Raw genomic sequence first — 21,523 nt, 5'->3', positions numbered from 1 at the left:
TAGAAGATATTCATGAAATAGTAATTTTCCTTCCTTTTGTCCTTTGCATGTAAGGTTGTTCACATTCTGTGTCTCCCTTTTTTGGCAGTCCTTAACCAACTGACCTCTTTCAACCCCAACATTCAATATTGTAATTTCCTAAAGCTTGGTCCTAAGTCTTCTTTTCCTTCCAATGCTACCCTCTAGTGATCACTATAGCTTATGGCTTCACTCTGTGTTTAAATGATTCCTAAATGTCTACCAGTCCAAACTTCTCTATTCTCCACTTTTATATATCCAGTTCTCTAATACATGCAGCCACTTGGATGGTCCAAGTACCTGAAGTTGTACTTCTGAACACCAAACTCATCATTCTCCCCTCCACACTTGCTCCTCCAAGAATGTCCCTAGGTCTAGAAACAGCTCTTCCCCTACCCTCAACACATCTGTTCAAATGCCAAATTCTATCAACTCCCTAAATATTTCTCAGATCTATCAACTTCTCCCTTTTCACAGCCAATATCATGACCCAAGCCATCATTTTCACTGGCCTGGCTTCCCACGGGAGTGTCTAGTCTGGTCTCCTTCAGTCTATTCTTACTTTACCCATTCATTCTCTATAAAATATTCTTTTTAAAAACACTTGTCTGGGATTTCCCGGGTGGTCCAGTGGCTAAGACTCCGTGCTCCCAATGCAGGAGATCTGGGTTCAATCCCTGTTCAGGGAACTACATCCCACATGCCACAACTAAGATTGAAGATCCTGTGTGCTGCAACTAAGATCTGGTGCTGACAAATTTTTTTTTGAAGTAATCAGTATCAGTTGCTAAGCAAATGAATGAGAGTTCAGGACAAGAAAATGGGGAGGCAAGACAAAGTAATAAACTCGTATTTGTAGAGTGATTTGCAGTTAATAGAGTATGATCATATACATTACTCACTTTACCCTCACATCAACCCCCTAGGAAAAGAGAAAATATTAATATCCCCATATTGTGAGGACTCTAAGCTTCAGGCTAATCAAGTAACTAGTCAGTCTTCAGACTCCCAAACTGAAACCCTGGGGGTCTTTCCTCTTTGTCATGGGGAGAGCTTACTGTGAAGATGGCAGAACAGTTGCTTCTTAGTTCTGGTTTGAATGACAGTTTCCTCAGAGTCCAGACTCATCATCTCCTTACAGGGAGGAGGAAGCTCCCTTTGCTGCATTTCCTTTGACAATGAAAGTTCTTTTTTCCCAGGGGATTCCCATGCCAGCATCTTCTTCTGGTATGGTCTCAGTAACAGTCAGAGTGAGACTATGTTAAGAAGGCAGAGTTGGCTTTTCAGTAACCCACCAGGGTTGGGGGGGGGGTGGTTGGGGCCTGCAAATTTTCACATGTAAGTAAACCAGTATTTGTTTACCTTGCAAAAACAAATTCTACCAGCAGAGGGAGATATGACTATGTGACAAAGTCACTAGATGGGCTGCAAATTTCTGGGCTCTCAATCACTGTGAGATTATTTAACTCAAGGGTTTCCAATTGTGTCCAAGTCTAGATTACTCATACCTCCTCTTCTCCCAGAAGCTTATTTTTTCCTGTCTCTGCTATATTTTTCTTTCTTTTTTTTTAAACTGGAGTAGAATTGCTCTACAATATTATGTTTGTTTCTGCTGTACAACAATGTGAATCAGCTACATGTGTGTATCACCTCCTGCTTGAGCCTCCCTCCCACCCCCCATCTCACCCCTCTAGGTCATCACAGAGCACCGAGCTGAGCTCCCCATGGGTAATTTCTAGTAAATGGAATTTGAGCCAACTGCTAGCCCCCAAAATAAAGAAAAGAAAAATCTGAAAATTAAAAAATCTGAATACTAAAAAGAGCTGTCCTTAGTAGCTACCATTTATTGAGCACCTAATAGGTGGATTACATTTGTTTTATTTAACCTTCACACTAACCCAATCGGTAAATGGCAGTATTGGGTCATAAGCCTAATTTCTCTAACTCCACCACCCTGTACTGGACCCCCAGGTTTAGCTCTCAGTCTGCGCTCCACCTGGACTAACTCTACTTTCTTCTTCTTTCAATGCCCCTTTCACCTTCAGCCTCCTCAGTGAAAGACTTTCCTACCCCCTCCAGGCCTCAGAGGGTCTCTTTTTTCCTTACCTCCTATGGCAGTTACCTTCTGCTTTGTAACCTTTCAAATTTGGGGGGCACACTGTGTGGAATGTGGGTCTTAGTTCTCTGACCTAGGGTCAAACCTGAATCCCATGCAGTGAAAGTTTGGAGTCCTAACCACTGGACCTCCAGGGAAGTCCCTAGCTTCTGCTTTTTCTAAATGGTATTATCCATCCATCTATGAAAATATCCTGTCCCCTAGCTGCCTTTCTTAGACTTTGCTGTATTTAAGTTTGTCATTAAAAAAATGATTTAAGAACATGTTTTGAAGAGTTTGGATCCTCTATAGAACTACGTGGCCTTTTAAGAAAAATATTATATTTATTATTGACTCCTTTTCCTCTTCCCTTATATGCCATCCACAAAAAAAAAAAAAAAATTCCTATCTGGGTTCTTTCTCCAAAAATCTATTGATCCTGACTCCAAAGTACTGCGTGCCACCACCACAGTCATTCTAGTCCATGCCACCTTCATCTCTTGCCTGGACACCAGTAGCTTTTAACAGGAATCCATGCCTTAGACTCCCTCCTCCACAGCACAGCTAGGGTCTTCCTTCTAAACTGTAAATCAAATCATACCACTTCCTGCTCTCAACTTTCCAGAAGCCTCTCATCACTCTTGGAGTCAAATCCCTACTCCCTTGCCAAGCTGCGTCCGCCTCCTGTGACAGGTCCCTGGCTACTTCTCCCATTTCGTGTCTTCATGCTCTCCCTGCCCTCCCTGCCCTCCCTCCCATCCAGTAACACTGGTCTCCTTGTTCTTCAGTCCTGCCATGCACATTCCAGCCATAGGGCCTGTGCACTTGCTCTTTCCTCCACCACAGGATTTTTCTCCTGTGGCTGCGCGTGGTTTCTCTCTCTGACTTCATTCAGCTGCATTTTCAAATGTCATCGTCTCAGAGAAGCCTTTCTGACCATGCTTCCTGAATTCTCCCTCCATCACTATCTCCTTGCTCTGTTTTATTTCTCTTCATAGCACGTATCACAATATGACATTCTAGATGTTTCAGTATCTGCTTATGCATTATCTTCCCATTAGAATGTGAGCACCAGGACGGAACTTTATTCTATATCCTGGTGCTTACAAATATGGCTTGTTCACAACAAGGCCCCAGGAAATGTTTGTTTGATGGGTAAATGAGTGAATGAAGTTGTTAATAGCCTTCATGATCATCATTTTGAAAGACTGCTTCACTTAAGGTGTTACTTTAAATTATGAAACATTAGGTTGAACCATGTGAAATCACTGTTAGGTTAAATCATTAGATTAAGTTAGCTGCCTGCTCAGTCGTGTCTGGCTCTTTGTGACCCCCATGAACTGCAGCCCACTAGGCTCCTCTGTCCATGGAATTATCCCAGCAAGAATACCGGAGTGGGTTGTCATTTCCTCCTTCAGGGGATCTTTCTGACCCTGGGATGGAACCTGTGTCTCCTGAGTCTCCTGCATTGCAGGCAGATTCTTTACTGCTGAGCCATCAGAGGAGCCAGCCACTAGGTTAGAATGGTTGAATATTGTCACTTTCACACAGTTCACTCAGCACTATAAAACACACTCAGAACATTACATTACATGACTATACCACTTGAAGAATTATCATTAAACATTCAGGTACCCCCTACCAAGGCCAAGACCAGAACATTGCCAGCATCCCAGGAATCTCCTTTAGGACCCTCTGCACTCACAATCCCTTCTTCCTCTCTAAGGTAACCTCTCCCCTTTCACGGTAATCACTTGCTTGCTTTTTTTTGTTCTTTTACCATCTAAAGATTATGGCTTTCTTCTGTCCTTTTTTGAGCCTTACATAAACTCATAAGCGTGTATCCTTTTGTGTCTGGCTTTCTTCCGGCTTCTTTTACTTGAGAGATTCATCCATGTTCTTGTTGTGTCTGGCTGTCATTCATCCATTAGTACTATGTAATATTTTGTTGTGTGAATGTATCACCTATCGTTGTCTCTTGATTGACATGTGGTTGTTTCCAGTTTGGTATTGTTACAAAGTGTGCCACTTCAAGCATACTTGTTCGTGTCTTCTGTGCACACCTGACACATTTCTATTGCACATATACCCGAGGGTGTGACTGCTGGGTTACAGGGAAGCCATCTCTTCAACTTCAGTTAATAATGTTAAACCGTTTTCCAACATGGGAATAGCAATATTCACTACCAGCAGTGTACAAGGGTTCCAGGGGTTTCACACCAGAACCAGAACACTTAATATTGGTATTCTTAGTTTTAGATATTTGGTATCTCAAAGTGGTTTTAGTTTGGTCTTCTCTGACACCAAATAAAGTTGAGCACCTTTTCACATGCTTAATATGGCACTACTGTGTCTTCTTTTGTGAATCTTCCCTTCAAGTCTCTCCATCATTTTTCTTTTATATTTTGGCTTTGAGCCTTTTGTTGCTTACATGGGCTTCCCAGGTGACTCCAGTGATAAAGATCTTGCTGCCAACACAGGAAACACAAGAGACGCGGCGGTGGCTTCAATCCCTGGGTCGGGAAGATCCTCTGCAGGAGGGCACTGTGGCTTGACATTTCATGCTTTTGGTTCAGTGGTTACCTTTTTATAACCAGGATTTCTTCATTTTCATGTAGACAGCATTTATCAATCTTTTTCCATGATTAGCACTTTTCGCCTTATGCTTAAAAACTCTTCCTCTGGCGTGCTGCAGTCCATGAAGTCGCAAAGAGTCCGACACGACTGAGCAACTGAACTGACCCCAAGGTCACAAACACATTCTATTTTCTAAGTTTTGCTTTGAACGGTTACTTTAGAATGTATTTCAGATCACTCTCCATATTGCACAGTTAGATTGTCTGATTAAAAAAAAAAAAACAAACGCTTATAAATGTCGTGGGAACAACTCCCATCACTCTTCTCAGTCTCATTCAGCCCCTCGGGGGACTTGGGGAAAGGAAGTGGAGTTGGGGTGGGGTGGGAGACATGGCCCACCCTGCGGGCTATCATTCCAGCCTCGCCCTCCTTCCAGATCGTGCCTCCCTGCCTGCCCCTCCCCTCTGGAATGCTCGTCATCACCACCACCGACTTGGGGGGAGGCTCCTACAACAGAAACTCAGGAGACCTGGGTTGAGGCCAGACCGGGCCACCCAGCCATTTGACCTTGACAGGAAACGCGCCCCAACCTCTTCTGCTGATCTGGCTCTGCTGTAGATCAAGGCGCAGAGTCCCGCATCTCCAGACTGCCCGTCCGGTGCCCTTTCCCCTGACTCACGCCACCGCCAATCAGCAGTCAGACCGAGGGCGTGGCTCTCGCATCCTGGAATGTTGCAGAGGCGGTTTCCTGGTGTGATTCACAAACAGCAAGAATGTTTCACTCTGACCGGGAGACCGACTTAGGGGAGGGGGACCGGGTGTCCTGAGCCCGGAAGCTTCCTCCCAGCCTCCCAGTCCCCAGAGGTCTCGGTCTTTCTGAGCTCATTCTGTCTTCTCCGGGAGGATCACAGTGTCCCTGCCTTGAGAGGATGCTCACGCCACCCTCTGCTGTTCTTTTCCCATGCGCTGCTGTGTCTCCAACTGTGAGAACTCGGGGACAGGGAGCGGGCCTGTGTATCTGTGCTCGCCCTACCCCAGAGGCGACAGGGGGCTGACACTCCCTGGTTGTGAAGATGAGCCATCGAGTGGTGTTTGTGCATCACTAGGCAACAGCACCCTTTGTGGTTAGAATCACACCTGAAGGAGGATCCTAATATGGTCCAAAAGGCACACCTCTGGCCTGACAGCTGGCTGACCACTGTCACAGAGGAATGACAAAGCAGTCTGGGCAAACTCCTAGGGGACCCATGTAAGTAGATCCTCAAAACCCAACCTGTCTCATTGGCAAAAGCTCAAGTGTCCCCTAAAATAGCCCTACCATGCTGGGCTTCCCTGGTGGCTCAGACAGTAAAGAATCTGCCTACAATGCAGGAAACCCAGGTTTGATCCTTGGGTCAGGAAGATCCCTTGGAGGAGGACATGGCAACCCACTCCAGTATTCTTGCCTGGAGAATTCTATGGACAGAGGAGCTGGCAGGCTACAGTCCATGGGGTCACAAAGAGTTGGACAAGACTGAGCGACTTAACACTTTCACTTTACCTTTCAAAGGCCGTGCTAACCACCATGGGGAAATACATCCTCTAAGAAGAGCCTACCTGCACCCTCTGTGAAGGTTTAGAATTTAAAAGAATAACATCAGTATGTGCTGGGAGCAGAGCAGCTCCAGGACCTGGGAGCAGGCCCTGCACTGTGGTCAGGAAACCCGAGCTCAGGCCTAGCTCGGCCACGACATGCCCCGTGACGTGTGATTTCAACCCCTCTGAGCCTGTGCCCTTATATGCCCAGCAAGGGGCAGCCCTGCCTGGCCACTGTGCAGGAATGGCATCAGAACAAATGATACAATGTATATACTAAAGTACTTTGAAAGCCATAAGGTGTTATAATGTGATAAAGGATTATTAGAAAGCACTGAGAGCTGAAAGAGGTGTGGGCCTGACACTTCTCAAGGTAGTTTCCTCAGTAGCAGGAACAATCCTTTATTTGTTTAGTATTTGATAGTTCACAAAGGTTTCTAGGTTCTTTATCTCACCTGAGCTTCCCAATAACCCAGCAAGGCCAGCAGGGCAGGTTTTACCCTCCCTGATCACTGACCAGGTAAAGAAAAGGAGGCTTAGGCCATGACTTTGCCATAGTCCTCTAGTCACAGATCTAGGACTAAAGCGCCCTTCTTTTTTTTTTTTTTTTTCAAAAAAAGTATTTATTTATTTATTTGCCGGCTTCCCTGGTGGCTCAAATGGTAAAAAATCTGCCTGCAATGCACAAGGCCCAGGTTTGATCCCTGGATTGGGAAGATCCCCTGGAGAAGGAAATGGCAACCCACTCTAGTATTCTTGCTTGGGGAATCCCATGGGCAGAGGAGCCTGGTGGATTATAGTCGATGTCTGCAGAATTGGACACAACTAAGCTACTGACCTATTTGCCTGCACAATTTTGGGGATCTTAGTTCCCTCACCCAGGATTGAACATGTACCCTTGGCAGTGAAAACCAAGTCCTAACCACTGAACTGCCATGGTGTTCCCCTAAAACCCCTACTTGTAGCTCCTTATGATGAGCCTTTTAAGCTGCTCCTTCTGTTTCACTTGCAGCCACATGGGGGAATTTCCCATAAGACCTGTGTGCACACATCCTAGCAGGCCTCCAATGACTGGAAGAGGTGAGGAGGGAGGGGGAGAGGGGTAAGGGGAGGGGTGTAGTTATTCAAAGAGCAATGGGAAGTTATTTAAAGGTTTTAAGCAGAGAAATATTAGTACTATGATTTGGGCAGTGTTTTTAAAAATGCTTTTCTTCTCCATCTCCTCCTTTCTTTCCTACTCCTTTTCTCCTTCCCCCATCTTCTTTCTCCTTTTTATTCTTCACTTACTTTATATAATTCCCTAGGAAGAGAAAGAGCAGAAAATTCTGGGACCTTCCATCACCCGAACCCTTGAGTGTTCAACCAACCAGGCCCCTGACAGGCTGGCTCCTCGAATTTATAGGGTGTCAGTGTCCAGCCCAGAATCCAGGGTCCCTCCCAGAGGGACTCCCTTCCTCATGGGGACAGTTCTAGGAGTTTCACGCTTCAGGAGCAAAGCCAGGGCTCAGTGAAGGAGTATGATGTAGCAGGCATGTGCCCAGATGGCTTGCCTCCCCAAAGGCTGCAATCAGTCCCCTGGGTTCCTCTCTGGCCCTCTGGGAAGCGCCTTGCCTGGACAACTGCCTGAAGTGGCCAGAACCTGAGATCCTGGCTGTGTGCCCTTCTCCACCGAGTGCCTGCCATTCAGAGTTACACACTCCCCAGGCCCTACCAAATGGCCAAGTGATGATGCGAACATCCTGGGGTGCCCCTCCAGGCCGTCTGGCCCTCTTCCTCCCAGCTTCCTTAGGCTACTGGCCCAACTTCCTTCCCATTTGTCTGCATGCCTAGCAGCTGGATCCCTAGTAGAGGCTCCAGGGAAGGTGTAAACAGAAAAAGCAAGTGCATGTGCCTGTCTGAGTATGCCTGAGTGTGTGTGCATGAGTGTATGGCATCTTAGGAAGAAGTAGACACTTTCTCTGTCAGGAAATTGTGCCTAATGGGTCTTGCTCAATATCATATCCCCAGCACCAGGGAAGCAGTTGGCTCCTAACAAATATTCTTTGAATAAATGAATTAATGGCCAACGAATGAGTGAAATAAGATTAGAGTTGAGGATTATCTGTTGCCTGGATATGGCGACCAGTAAGTCCTTGGAGACCTTGCTGGCATGCTTCTAGGAGGGCCAGCAGGGTAGGCCTGGACTGAGGGTAGAGGAGTGCAGAGAAGGGGAGCAGGGAGCACAGGCAGCTTTGAAGGAGTTTGAAGTGAAGGAAGGGAAGCGCAGGGGAACTGTGGGCAGGCTAGGGTGGGAGCGCCTGTGTGAGCTGGAAGCGAGTCCTATAGAGAACGTCACTGGCCACAAGGCCTTTCTCGCACCGTTGTCTGCATCAGCAACACCTGGCCTCTGTTCTCAACCTTGCTGTTTCTTTCCCAGGCTCAAACCAAGTTCTCCTTCCTGTGGTTTTCCTTGAACACAGACCTTACACCTTGTCCATACCAGGACTTGTTCGTCACCCAACTGGTCATTTCTAGACATTTTGGACAGAGTTTCCACGGGGTGCCTTCACTCAGCTGCTGTAACGATGGCTTTGCCTACCTGTGAGGTTCCCAGGGCACTCCAGCTTCTTCCAGGGGGGCCCTCCCTCTAAGGAGGCAAAAGGACCTGGTTGGCAGTTACAGAAGAGAGCCAAGGAAAAGACCATGTGTGCCCCAGAGATAGAGAGAAGAGCCTCCATTTCTGACTTCCCAGATCCCCATTCGAGTTAACTCAACAAGGGTTCTGTTCCTTCCCACCAAATGACACTGATATTACAGACCCACTGTTGGGATGTTCCCACCTGAATAAGTTCAAAATAGAACCGCATACACCCCCTTAACATCCCCAGCCAGGTCCTTCCCTCTCAGCTACCCTATCTCTGTCATCATTACCAGTATCTGGAGCTGTATTTTTCTCATGCCCTCATTCATGCAGGTAGCCTCTCTTGCCTCTCTACCTGCTTCCACCCATATTTCCACTGCTCTTCTTCATCCTTCCTTACCCCAAGCCTCCATCTCAGACAGCTTCCTTCCTGCATCTCTGATTTCAAGGTCTTTCTTCTCCATTCCATTCTGTAATCACTACCTCCACATTATTTTCTTTTTCATTTTCCCAAAGTAGACATTATATCATGGCTTTATTCAGAAGAGAGTAAAAAACACGTGTGTATAATTGAGTGAACATATATGGGCTGTAACTATTCCCCTGTTAAGAAACAGAATATTGCCTGTACTGGTATTTTCTTTAAATGTCTCTTTTAAATTGTTCAAGAATCTTTTTTTGTAGAATTAAAAACTTTCACTGGATTATAGTTGATTTATAATGTGTTAGCTTCTGTTTTACAGTAAAGTGAATCAGTTATACATATACATATATCCACTTTTTTTAAGACTTGTTTCCCATGTAGGTCATTACAGAGTATTAAGAAGAGTTCTCTGTGCTATACAGTAAGTCTTTATTAATTGTCTATTTTGTATATAGTAGTGGTATACATCAATCCCAATCTCCCAATTTATTCCTTCCCCACCCCTTTCTCCCCTGGTAGCCATAAGTTTGTTCTCTACAACCGTGACTCTATTTCTATTTTGTAAATAAGTTCATTTGTACCATTTTTTTAAGATTCTACATACAAATGAGATCGTATGATACTTGTCTCAAGAAACTTTTGAGGCTCCCTGTTCTTTGTCTGCCTTCCTAGCTTGTCTTTCAGTCAGGTCCTACCAGGCAGACTCCACCATGCATAATAATCCTTTCTTATAATACTGTCACTCCAGTTATTAGACTTATTAATAGTTTTAAGAACACAGGATCAGAATTTAAATATATTGTCTAAGCTTTCTGAATCATCCAGGACTCTGTTAGTAGCAAGTAACAGAAATCAAATTCAAACTGGCTTAAATCAAGAAGAGAATGCGATGGCTTACCTCTCAGAGAAATCTAGGATAAACTGGCTTCAGGCACAGCTGGATATAAGCACCCAATGTCAACAGAAAATGGTCTCTGGGCTCTGCTTTCCTCTGCTTTGGCTTTATTCTCTTCCTGGGTTATTTCAGCAAAGGTGGCGGATATGAGTCTCATTGGCCTACTTGGGTCACATACCCATTCCTGAACTATTGTGGTAGTTCAGTAGTAGGCTAGATCTGATTAGGCCCTCCCTGAATTCAGGGATGCAGTCAGAACCCTGGTTGGCCCGAGTGGAGAGAGAGATTTTTCCAAGGAAAACCAGGATGCTAGATGTAGAAGATGGGAGAGAGGGAGGCTGAACAACAAAACCAATAGATACTCTCCGGTTCTCACTTAATTTGTAAGTGGGAATCTCTCTTCTGACAAATGTTTGAGGCTGCTGAAAAGATTTAAAAAAAAAAAAAAAAAGATTGAGGCTATGAAGGTTCTTTGAAAACTTTAAAATTCAGTGGAAATGGGAGTGATTTTGAAGGTGATTATTTCTTTGCCTTTTCCCCATACTGTTCACCTGTCCAGAATGCCCTTTGTTTGCTTATCCCCAGAGAAGCCTGGTGGGCTACAGTCCATGGGGTTGCAGAGCTGGATAGGATTGAGTGACTGCACAGACATACCCATCCTTCAGCCTTAGAGAACTGGACCTTTTCTAGCACCTGGAGCCTCTTGGGGGACTTCCCTGGTGATACCTGTGGATTCCCTCAGCCCACTTAGTTTAGTATTTAATTAGCTGTGGTCTTTCACTATCTTGTTGATTTGTTTTTTAGGACTTATACAGTTTCTTTGATAGTTGACACATGGATCGTCAACACTTAGGGATGAACTGGAAACAATTTTGATCTCAGGATCAGGATAGCTCCTCTCTTCCTCCTGGGATGCTTCACACTTTCACTGTGGCCCAGCTGGTGCTCAGGGAATACATACTAGTTTTCATTTTGGCTCAAAATAGAAACAAAGTGTTGTATCAGTTATACTATCCCTTAGGCCCTTCAGATGCCTTATTCTCCTCTCTCTGGTTACTAAGTACTCTCCCTGAGGGAAGACTCTGTGTCTCTTTCTCTGCTCCTCATAAGCCTCAAGTCACAGGGAACACACGTTGAGTGTGCTATATATCCCCACTGGTTGACTTAAAAGCTGACTTTGTGGGATTTCCCTGGCTAGTCCAGTGGTTAGCACTCTGTGCTTCCACTGCGGAGGGCACACGTTCTATTCCTGGTCGGCGGAACTAAGATCCTGCATGCCACATGGCGCACTCAAGGAAAAAAAAAAAGTTAATCTTGTGAAGAAGCAGAAAAATAAACTAAAAAGCTAGGTTGGAAAGGTATCTATCTACTCATATCATTGTTCACTTAGTCCCAGGTCCGAATCTCCAGTTGATATCTGGTCTCATCGTGTACGCTCCAGGCCCAGAGCTCTGGTGCAACCGTGGCACCCTTCCTGTGTTCCTTGTGCTGGCTTTTGTGCCCGCTGGGAAGGTGCCATCTTACCACTTATTTCTTTAGAGCTACTCCCTTTTTTTGCCAACGCCAAGACTGAGTCTTACTCTGCCATTCCCTGGAGCCATCAGTCCCAGTTTCCACTTTAAGAGATATACTTTAAGAGATATACTTTTTGTTCAAGTAACTGGAAGAAAGGCAGAACTTGAACATGAACTTCACCTTTCAGAAGAGTCTCTGCCCTCTCTGACTTCAACTATTTAATGCCCTTAATCATGCAACACACACATACACAAAGTGCAGTGAGGGGTTACAGACAGCGTTTCAGAGGGATATCCTCCACCCTGGCAGGTCATGGGGAGATATGTGGTACTATGCTCCGTGCTCAGTCATGTCCGACTCTTTGCAACCCCATGGACTGTAGCCCTCTAGATTCCTCTGTTCATGGGATTTTCCAAGCAAGAATACTAGAATGGTTGTCATTTCCTCCTCCAGGGGACCTTCCTGACCCAGGGATCTAACTGGTGACTTTTGGGTCTCCTGCAGGTGGATTCTTTAGCTCTAAGTCACCTGGGAAGCCCCAAGATATGTGGGGGACCTGGGGTTTTCCTTTCACTTTCTTGTGCTTTCAGAAACCACCTCCAGTGACTCAGTAACACAAACCTAGGTGTTAGGTGGGTGGGCATGCCTTCCCATCCAGGGTTACCCAACTTTCCCAGGCATAGGAGTGTGCTGAGGCTGTGGGCAATAGAGGAAGCCCAAAAGAGAGGAAGGACAGGGTGTTGGTTCCTCAACTTGCTGAGACCAGAGTCATGTAGCAAGACAAGCTGGAGCACGCTCAGCATTTCTCCTTCCTGGCATGGGTTTCACCTCAGCCTCAGTTCAGTGGCAGCCCTGTTGGCTCAGAAGCTGAGGGATCCAAGAGGAGGAAGCTTGTATAATCCCTCATCTAGTAGATGTGGGGGCAGGGTGGAGTTTCAAAGTAAGCTTCTGTTAAAATCTGAGTCAGTTATATTGCCCCAATTCTGGATCTGACTTCTCCTGCTTCTCTACCCTACCCACCCTGCCCTCTGGTCACAGCAAACTTTTTATCATCTCTGACCATTACAGGTATGGCTTCTGTGTACAGCCTGATGGGTTGTGCACTGCACAATTCTGGAGGTGCCATTCCCACAGACAGAGAAGTGTAAAACAATTCTAAGAGTTATGCACAATTGTACCAGGCATCCCTGAGCCAGGTCCTTTTATGACTTTCTCTCCATATGTTACTTCCTCTGCCAAGAATGCCCTTTGTTTGCCTTCCCTCCCGCCATATCTTCACCTAGTGAATCATCAAACACTTAGCTTTCAAAATTCTGCTCAAATAATGTTGATGAACACAAATGTAGTGATGGGATGCTTTTAGAAATACTCAAAGCCTTTGGAAAGAAACAGCTTATATACAGGAATCTCAAACTGGCACACTGCTGATTCATTCCACACAGTAGTTTTATTATGTCTGTATGGTGTTCTGAAAAGCAATGTAAGTAAAATCCATCAGAATAGCTAAAATGCAAAAGGCGAAGTAGTATTGGTGAGGGTATGGAGGACCTAGAACTCTCATACAATCCTGGTAGGAATGTAAATTGGGATAACTACTTTGGAAACTATTTGGTGTTATCCACTAAAGTAGAAAAGATGCCTAGCTTTATGACTAAGCAGTTCTATTGTACATACATACATATGTACACACAAAAATATGTGCAAATATGATCATAGTGGCACTATTAATAATAGCCCCCAAACTGGAAATAACTCAAACGCCCACCAACAGTAGGATAAATAATGTGGTATATGGGCTTCCCTGGTGGCTCAGATGGTAACTAATCTGTCTGCCATAGAGGAGACCTGGGTTCAATCCCTGGGTCAGGAAGATCCCCTGGAGGAGGGCATGTCAACCCACTCCAATATTCTTGCCTGGAGAATTCTATGGACAGAGGAGCCCTTTGGGCTACAATCCATAGGGTTGCAAAGAGCTGGACACGACTGAGCAACTAACATTATTTCTACACTATATTCATAAAATGGAATGCTACACAGCAGTGGAAATGAATTAATTATTGCTTCACATAACAACATGATGACTCTGACAAACATAATGAATGAGTCTGAGTGAAAGAAGCCAGACACAAAAGAGTACATACTACATGATTCCATTTATATAAAGTTCAAAAACATGTTCTGTGATGCTAGGAATTAGAATAGTGGTTACTCTGGGAGGAGAGGTAAAGGCCTGGAAAGGAACATGAGGATTTTGGTGCTAGTGACATTCCATTTATTAATATGGGAGGTGGTTACACAGGTGTGTTTATTTTGTGAAAGGTTATTGAGCCTTTCACTTAGAATTCGTACATTTTTATGTGTGTTTGCTATGCTTCAAGAAAAAAGAGCACTTAAAAGAATAAAAGCTATCTATGGCATGGAAAATAGATGGGGAAACAGCGGAAACAGTGAGTGACTTTATTTTGCGGGGGGGGGGGCCTCCAAAATCACTGCAGATGGTGATTGCAGCCATGAAATTAAAAGACGCTTACTCCTTGGAAGAAAAGTTATGACCAACCTAGGCAGCATATTCAAAAGCAGAGACATTACTTTGCGAACAAAGGTCCATCTAGTCAAGGCTATGGTTTTTCCAGTAGTCATGTATGGATGTGAGAGTTGGACTGTGAAGAAAGCTGAGTGCCGAAGAATTGATGCTTTTGAACTGTGGTGCTGGAGAAGACTCTTGAGAGTCCCTTGGACTGCAAGGAGATCCAACCAGTCCATCCAAAAGGAGATGAGTCCTGGGTATTCATTGAAATGACTGATGCTGAGGCTGAAACTCCAGTACTTTGGCCACCTGATGAGAAGAGTTGACTCATTTGAAAAGACCCTGATGCTGGGAGGGATTGGGGGCAGGAGGAGAAGGGGACAACAGAGGATGAGATGGCTGGATGGCATTACCAACTCGATGCACATGAGTTTGAGTGAACTCCGGGAGTTGATGACGAGCAGGGAGGCCTGGCATGCTGCGATTCATGGGGTTGCAAAGGGTTGGACACGACTGAGTGACTGAACTGAACTGATGGCTGATTCGTGTTGATGTTTGATAGAAAACAAAATTCTACAAAGCAATTATCCTTCAATTAAAAAATAATTTTTTTAAAAAAGAATAAGAGCAATGTCTACTTTCAACCATGATGAAGTGGCAGGATCTATAATTAGACTCACCCTTGAAAGTGAAAGTGAAAGTCACTCAGTCATGTCTAACTCTTTGCGACCCCATGGACTATACAGACCGTGGAATTCTCCAGGCCAGAACACTGGAGTGGGTAGCCTTTCCCTTCTCCAGGGGATCTTTCCAGCCCAGGGATTGAACCCAGGTCTCCCACATTGCAGGCAGATTCTTTACCACCTGAGCCACAAGGGAAGCCCAGGAATATTGAAGTGGGTACCCTATACTTTCTCCAGCGGATCTTCTCAACCCAGGAATCAAACCGGGGTCTCCTGCATTGCAGGTGGATTCTTTACCAACTGAACTATCAGGGAAGCCCAAATATCATCCTCTCTCTTATTCAATTATAACATTGAACAAAATATATAAAACAATGGTTTTAAGGCATTGGATAATAGGCAGGACAGTGATCCTGAGAGAATGAAAACAAAGGAAATGAGTCCTACCAATGTCCCAGCTCACCATCTGGAGAGAGTTTCCAGGCTACCACACACACGGAACTCCTGAAGAGTAGGTGTTCCCACCAGCTAAAGACCTCACAACACACTGGGCATCGAGTACTTAGAAAGAGACTGCCTCAATACCAAGCCAAACTAGCCCTCATCTGAGAGGTGTTCTGGCCCCACCTAACAAAGCTTAAAAGCACACAGTAAAAGGGTTTAACTGTTCCCAAGTAACTGAACTGCATCCCATTCCAAACTCCCCAAGCATCTAAAAGAAAAAAAATTCTAAAAAGAATCCTAGTATCCAACAACATGAATTTCAAAATACCTGGCATCCAATTTAAAAATTACCTGTCACTCAAAGCAGAAGAAAAATCAACCAATAGAAGCAGATCCAGAAATTATACTGCTGATAGTATACAAGGACATTGAAACAGCTATGGGAAACCAGATATGGCCAGGGAAACCAGATGTTCAAGAAAGCAGAGGAGAGCACAGGCATCATGAGAGTAAATAGAAGATATAAAAGAGACACAGATCAACATTCTGGAGATAAAAAATATACTGAATGGGATTGATAGCAGATTAAACATTAAATAAGAAAAGATTATTGACTGTGAAAACGTAGTAATGGAAACAATTCAAAATAAAACACAGGGAAAAAAGAAGACTGATTTTTTTTTAAAAATGAACAGAACGTGAGTGAGTTGTTACAGCTTTAAGCAGCCTTATACACACAACTAGAGTCCCAGAAAGAGAGGGTTGGGTAGAGGAGAGGATAGAAAAGATATTTCAAAAAATAATGACTGAAACATTTCCAAATTTGATGAAAACTACAAACTAACAAATCAAAGAAGCTCGACAAACTCCTAGCAGAGAAAACATGAAGAAAACCACATCAAGGCACATCACAACCAAATAGCTAAAAAAAACCCCAATGATAAAGAGAAACATGCGGGAGTTTCCTGGTGATCCAGTGACTAAGATACCTAACTTCCAAATGCAGAGGGACCGGGTTCGTTCCCTAGTCAGGGAACTATATCCAGCATGCCACAATTAAAAGAGTCTGTCTGCCGCAATAAGGATCAAAGATCCCACATGCCACAGTTATGACCTGGCACAGCCAAATAAATTTTTTTTTTTTTTTAATGAAGGTGAAATAGAAACAAATAAGCTGTGACTCTGCTTCTGGGTGTGATAGATTAAGACCCTACCACATGACCCTTCCCTGAAGAAAACATGGTAAAATCTTGGCTCAATACAAAAAGGAACTACCTGAAGATACTAGAGAAAGAACAGAATCAAACTGTCTACCTCTCTGAACCCTTGCTGACTCATAAATGGAGCACACAAAGCAGGCCGGCCAACGGCAAACTGAACTGAAGCTGAAGCTGGAGCTATGCAAGCAGTGGAGAGCGAGCATAAGCAGACAGACTGAGCCCGGAGCCAAGCGTGTCTCAGGTTGCACACAACCTGAGATAAGTTCACAAGGCACACGATCCCACGGCCTGGGAAACTAGGAATGAAAACCCACGGCAGCCAAAAATGCATAAATAAAATACAGCTGAAATATGTGCAATATGAATGAATCCTACAAGCATTATGCCAAGATAGAGAAGCCAGACACAAAAGACTACAGAATGTATGCTTCTGGTTCCACGAAATTCTGGAAAAGGCAAAATGACAGTGATAGAAAGTAGGTAAGTAGTTGCCAAGGGCCAGAAGTTAGAGGGAAAAGATTGACTGCTAATGACCATGAGGTAACTTTCTGATGTAACAGAAATATTCTATATCATGATTGTGATAATCAACCCTGTATATTCGTTGGAAGGACTGATGCTGAAGCTGAAGCTCCAATACTTTGACCACCTGATGTGAACTGACTCACTGGAAAAGACTCTGATGCTGGGCAAGATTGAGGGCTGGAGGAGAAGGGGGCGACAGAGGGTGAGATGGTTGGATGGCATCACTGACTCAATGGACATGAGCTTGAGCAGACTCTGGAAGATAGTGAAGGACAGGGAATCCTGGCGTGCTGCAGTCCAGACACGACTTAGCAACTGAACAACAATATCATGACTCTGGTAGTGGTTGCATATCTGTATACACTTGTCAAGTCATTGAATTGGTAAATCTGATTGTATGTAAATTACACCTCAGTGAAGCTTATCCCCCAAAATTTAATAAATAAGGTTCATTTGACACACATAGGGCTTCCCAGGTGACTCAGTGGTAAAGAATCTGCCTGTGAATAGAGGAGACATGAGTTTTGATCCCTGGATCAGGAAGATCCCCTGGAGAAGGAAATGGCAATACACTCCAGTATTCTTGCCTGGGAAATTCTGTGGACATGGGAGCCTGGGGGGCTATAGTCCATGGGGTCGCAAAGAGTTGGACAGGACTGAGCACTCACGCATTACGATATAGGTTAAGTTCTTGCTACTTCCTTTCTGCCTCCAGCACCCACACGAGTTTGCAGTCTCTGACTAATGCTTTGTTTCTGAAGCTCTTTCACATACTTTATTTAATGTGTCACTCTGGCTGAGATTTGGAAATATCAGAATTTGCCTTTCAGAACTTTGTCTCCTTGGAACCCAAGAGGAAAAAGAAGTTATACAACTTGTTAAGCTGTGAAAAGAAGGGAAGAAACATATAGGGCAAGGCCATGACTGCCACTAGGTTCTGCGAGTTAAGAAAAGTGTTCCCTTCTTCAAGTTAAAAACATTTAGAGCTAGCTCAAGCTGTGCAGTAGTGTGTGCTGGCTCCACTCCTGGGCTTGGCCCAGGGAGCCTGTCAGGGTCTTGGCGTGCAGACCAAGGGCTGCTGAAACCGGGGCTGGTTTCAGGCCTGCTCACACCCCTGCTCTTTCCCACAGAGCCTAATGCCACTTCTTTCCCCTTGTCAAGCTGCGAGCCCGCCACACTCCGCCCTCCCCCAGTTTTCTAGGTGAACTATGTCAAGTGTAGAGTCGGGGGGAGGAGTGAGTGTTAGAAGTTGGGGTTCTGAGAGCATGGGTGGTGAGAAAAGAGACCTCAGGTCCACCCACAGTGCACTTAAGGCAGACATGGCTGTGCAATGGCTGTGAGTGTGTGCAAGCATTCGCTGTCAAGTCTGTGCAGGGCTGTGTCTGCAAATGGGGTTTGCATAGGTGGGGCTGCTCCCAGGAGCAGGAGGCCTAGACTGTCCGCACCGCTTGCCCATTCTTATTCAGCTTGGTATATGTCTGTCTGGCCATGTATGTTGCCTCCTTCAATGTGGTGCCTTTGTGCAGTGCACTGCCTGAACCACTGTACCTGGTGTCCCTGGATAAAGATCCCTAAAACCTCTCCTTCTTCCGGAAGGAAAAACCCCTCCCAGTCATCTGAGAAACAATAGGTAGAGGTATCAAATCTATTGAACATTTTCTTTCCTTATCTTCCTGAATGTTAGTTATATTATACATGACTGAAAGTCTCCAGGAGGAAAGCTGTGGGGTAAATGAGCATCCCCTATTGACTACCTCCATCTCTGGGGCCAGGCCACAGCATACAGAGACTCCTCTGTCCCTCATACCACTCAGGAGCCTCCTCCTTCCTTCTGACACGTTCTCTCCTGGAACAGCATGGACTACTGTCTTTATAGTTCACACTGTTGCTAGCAAGTGACAGAGGATGTCAGCCTAGTATGGCACATCTTTTCTGTTGGGCCGATGCAGGGCCTCAAAGACGGAATTGCATTTTATGCTTTAATAGTCAGAGGTTCATCTTTCCATTACATCTTTTTTTTTTTTTAATATTTTCCATTACATCTTGTTCCTCTTTTTTTAATGAACAAATCTGTGTTAAGCAACTACTGTTTGTCATGTGCTGGCTAGGTGCCAGAGATACTTCAGGGAACAAAAGACATTATATATATATATATAAAATTATATACTTTAATGCCTTTATTTATTACATCAGGTTTTTTAAAGCAACCTAAGGACAATTGCTTTTACCAAATATTTTCTGCTCCCTGTGTTCACTGTCAGGGTAAATCTTTGCCCTTCGAAATCAAGTCCAGGACTTGCCTGTGGTGCAGCAGATAAGAATCCACCTGCCAACGCAAGGAACACTGGTTTGATTCCTGGTCCAGGAAGATTCCACATGCCTTGGGGCATCTAAGCCCTTGCACCACGACTACTGAAGCCCCTGCACTCTAGAGCCTGTGCTCCTCAAGGTGAGCCCACCACAATGAGAAGCCCGTGTACCACAAAGAAGAGTAGCCCCTGCTCACCACAATTAGACAAAGCCCGAGCACAGCAATGAAGACCCAGCAGAGCCAAAAAAAAAAGTAAAAATAAATAAATGATTAATTAACTTTTAAAAACTAAGTTCAAATAGCAAAGAGACTGGAAGGTACATACCACCGAATTGTTACCAATGGTGCCTTTATGATTGGCTTTAAACACCCCTCCTTTCTGTATTTTGTAAAGTTTCAACATTAGTTATTTTTGTAAAGAAACAAAAGAGAAGTTACTCTAAAACAAACAAAACCTCACTTTAAATATTCCTTCCGCAGAGACACTTTCCCTGATCTCCCATTTCTCCAGTAGGATTTAGGAACCCCTCTTCTGAGCACATAGTTTTGTGCTCTTTCTTCCCTGTCTCCTCGCACACAGAAGAAGCACAGGAATCATTCTTATGTGCCTCCTGCCTTGGACTCTGAACAGAAAAGCATGACCACGATGTATTCACCTCTGAGTCCCTAGCCCCAAATTATCGGTGCCCTGTAAGAGTACAGAAGAGCTTCCCAGGTGGCGCTAGCAGTAAAGAATCCGCCTGCCGAAGCAGGAAACATAAGAGACATGGATTTGATCCCTGGGTCGGGAAGATCCCCTGGAGGAGGGCATGGCGACCCACTCCAGTATTCTTGCCTGGAAAATCCCATGGACAGAGGAGCCTGGCGGGGTACAGCTCCTGGGCTGCAAAGAGTCAGAGATGACTGAGCGACTTGGCAGGCACACACACACGCATACAGGAGTTCAGAAAGTATCTATTCCATAAACAAATGGTAAGGTTATCAAGTTATGGCCTAGGAAACTTGACTGAGGTCCAGGGGCTAGACCTCCAGCAGAGAGGGAGGCAGTGGGTCTCACTGAAACACACCCAGGTCCAGGTCAGACCAGGAAGGAAATCTGACGCAATAGCCTCTGAGATTAGGCTAAAGCTTCTTTTCAATTTCCCAGGTGAGTATGAGAGGGGAAGGTTTGCAGAACCCGGGGGATAGCCGAACCTGTGGGAAGGAATTCAGTAATCCTAGGTGAGGAGTGTCACGGTATGAAATGACCTATCCATTTGTTTGCTTTTCTGCTACGTGGCACCCCTCATTAGAGTGTGCACTCCTTGAGAATATGGATCTTATCTGACTTGTATCACAAGGGCTTGCCTGATGCCTGGATGGCACTCAATAAATATATGTTGAATTAATATTGAATGAACAAATTCACTCTAAACCAAACTCATGAGGTAGAGACCAGATATAGCATTATTCATTCATCCTGTGAAATACAATTGACAATAGGCCTGAAGAAGCCCTAGTCAGCACATTCTTTACTCTGTGGGAAGGCGGATTTTAGAAGCCAAAAGTAGATCTGAGGGTTGCTTGGTAAATACAGAGGACTAAGGGCACTTGGAAGATCTTAAGAGATTGTGTCACTGAGCTGTGGCACCCCGATGAGTCACGCTTTCCCACAGGGGGAGGGACGTCCCTTGCCAAACAGGATCCTGCCTTGCCCAATGCCACCATCCCTTTCCTGTCACTGAGGGAGAAATACTGACAGTCTGTCCTGCCCCATTCCCCTTGCTCCATACTCCTTATCAGTTATAACGCCTCAGTCCTTTAGGCCTGACTTCATGTTACAGTGTCCAGGATTACAGAGTCCCTATTGGTTACATTTTCCACTGTGGCTTCCTGGGGCGATTTCAGCCACAACTTCACATATCCTGCTCAAGGTAAACTATCCTAGACCCCAAATTAAGACCTTCCACTAAATGAGTTGCAAAGTCACTCATTGTCACTGGACCTCGGTTGCCCTACCTTGGAAAGATGAAATAATAAACCTCTTTTCATGTATCCTACAGAACTGTGAAGCAAAAAAAAATTGAAGACTATGAATATGAGTGCTCTGGAAGT

This window comes from Capra hircus, chromosome 11 (genome assembly GCF_001704415.2).
Source record: "Capra hircus breed San Clemente chromosome 11, ASM170441v1, whole genome shotgun sequence".
Classification (NCBI taxonomy): Eukaryota; Metazoa; Chordata; class Mammalia; order Artiodactyla; family Bovidae; genus Capra; species Capra hircus.
This window is presented reverse-complemented; position numbering follows the sequence as displayed.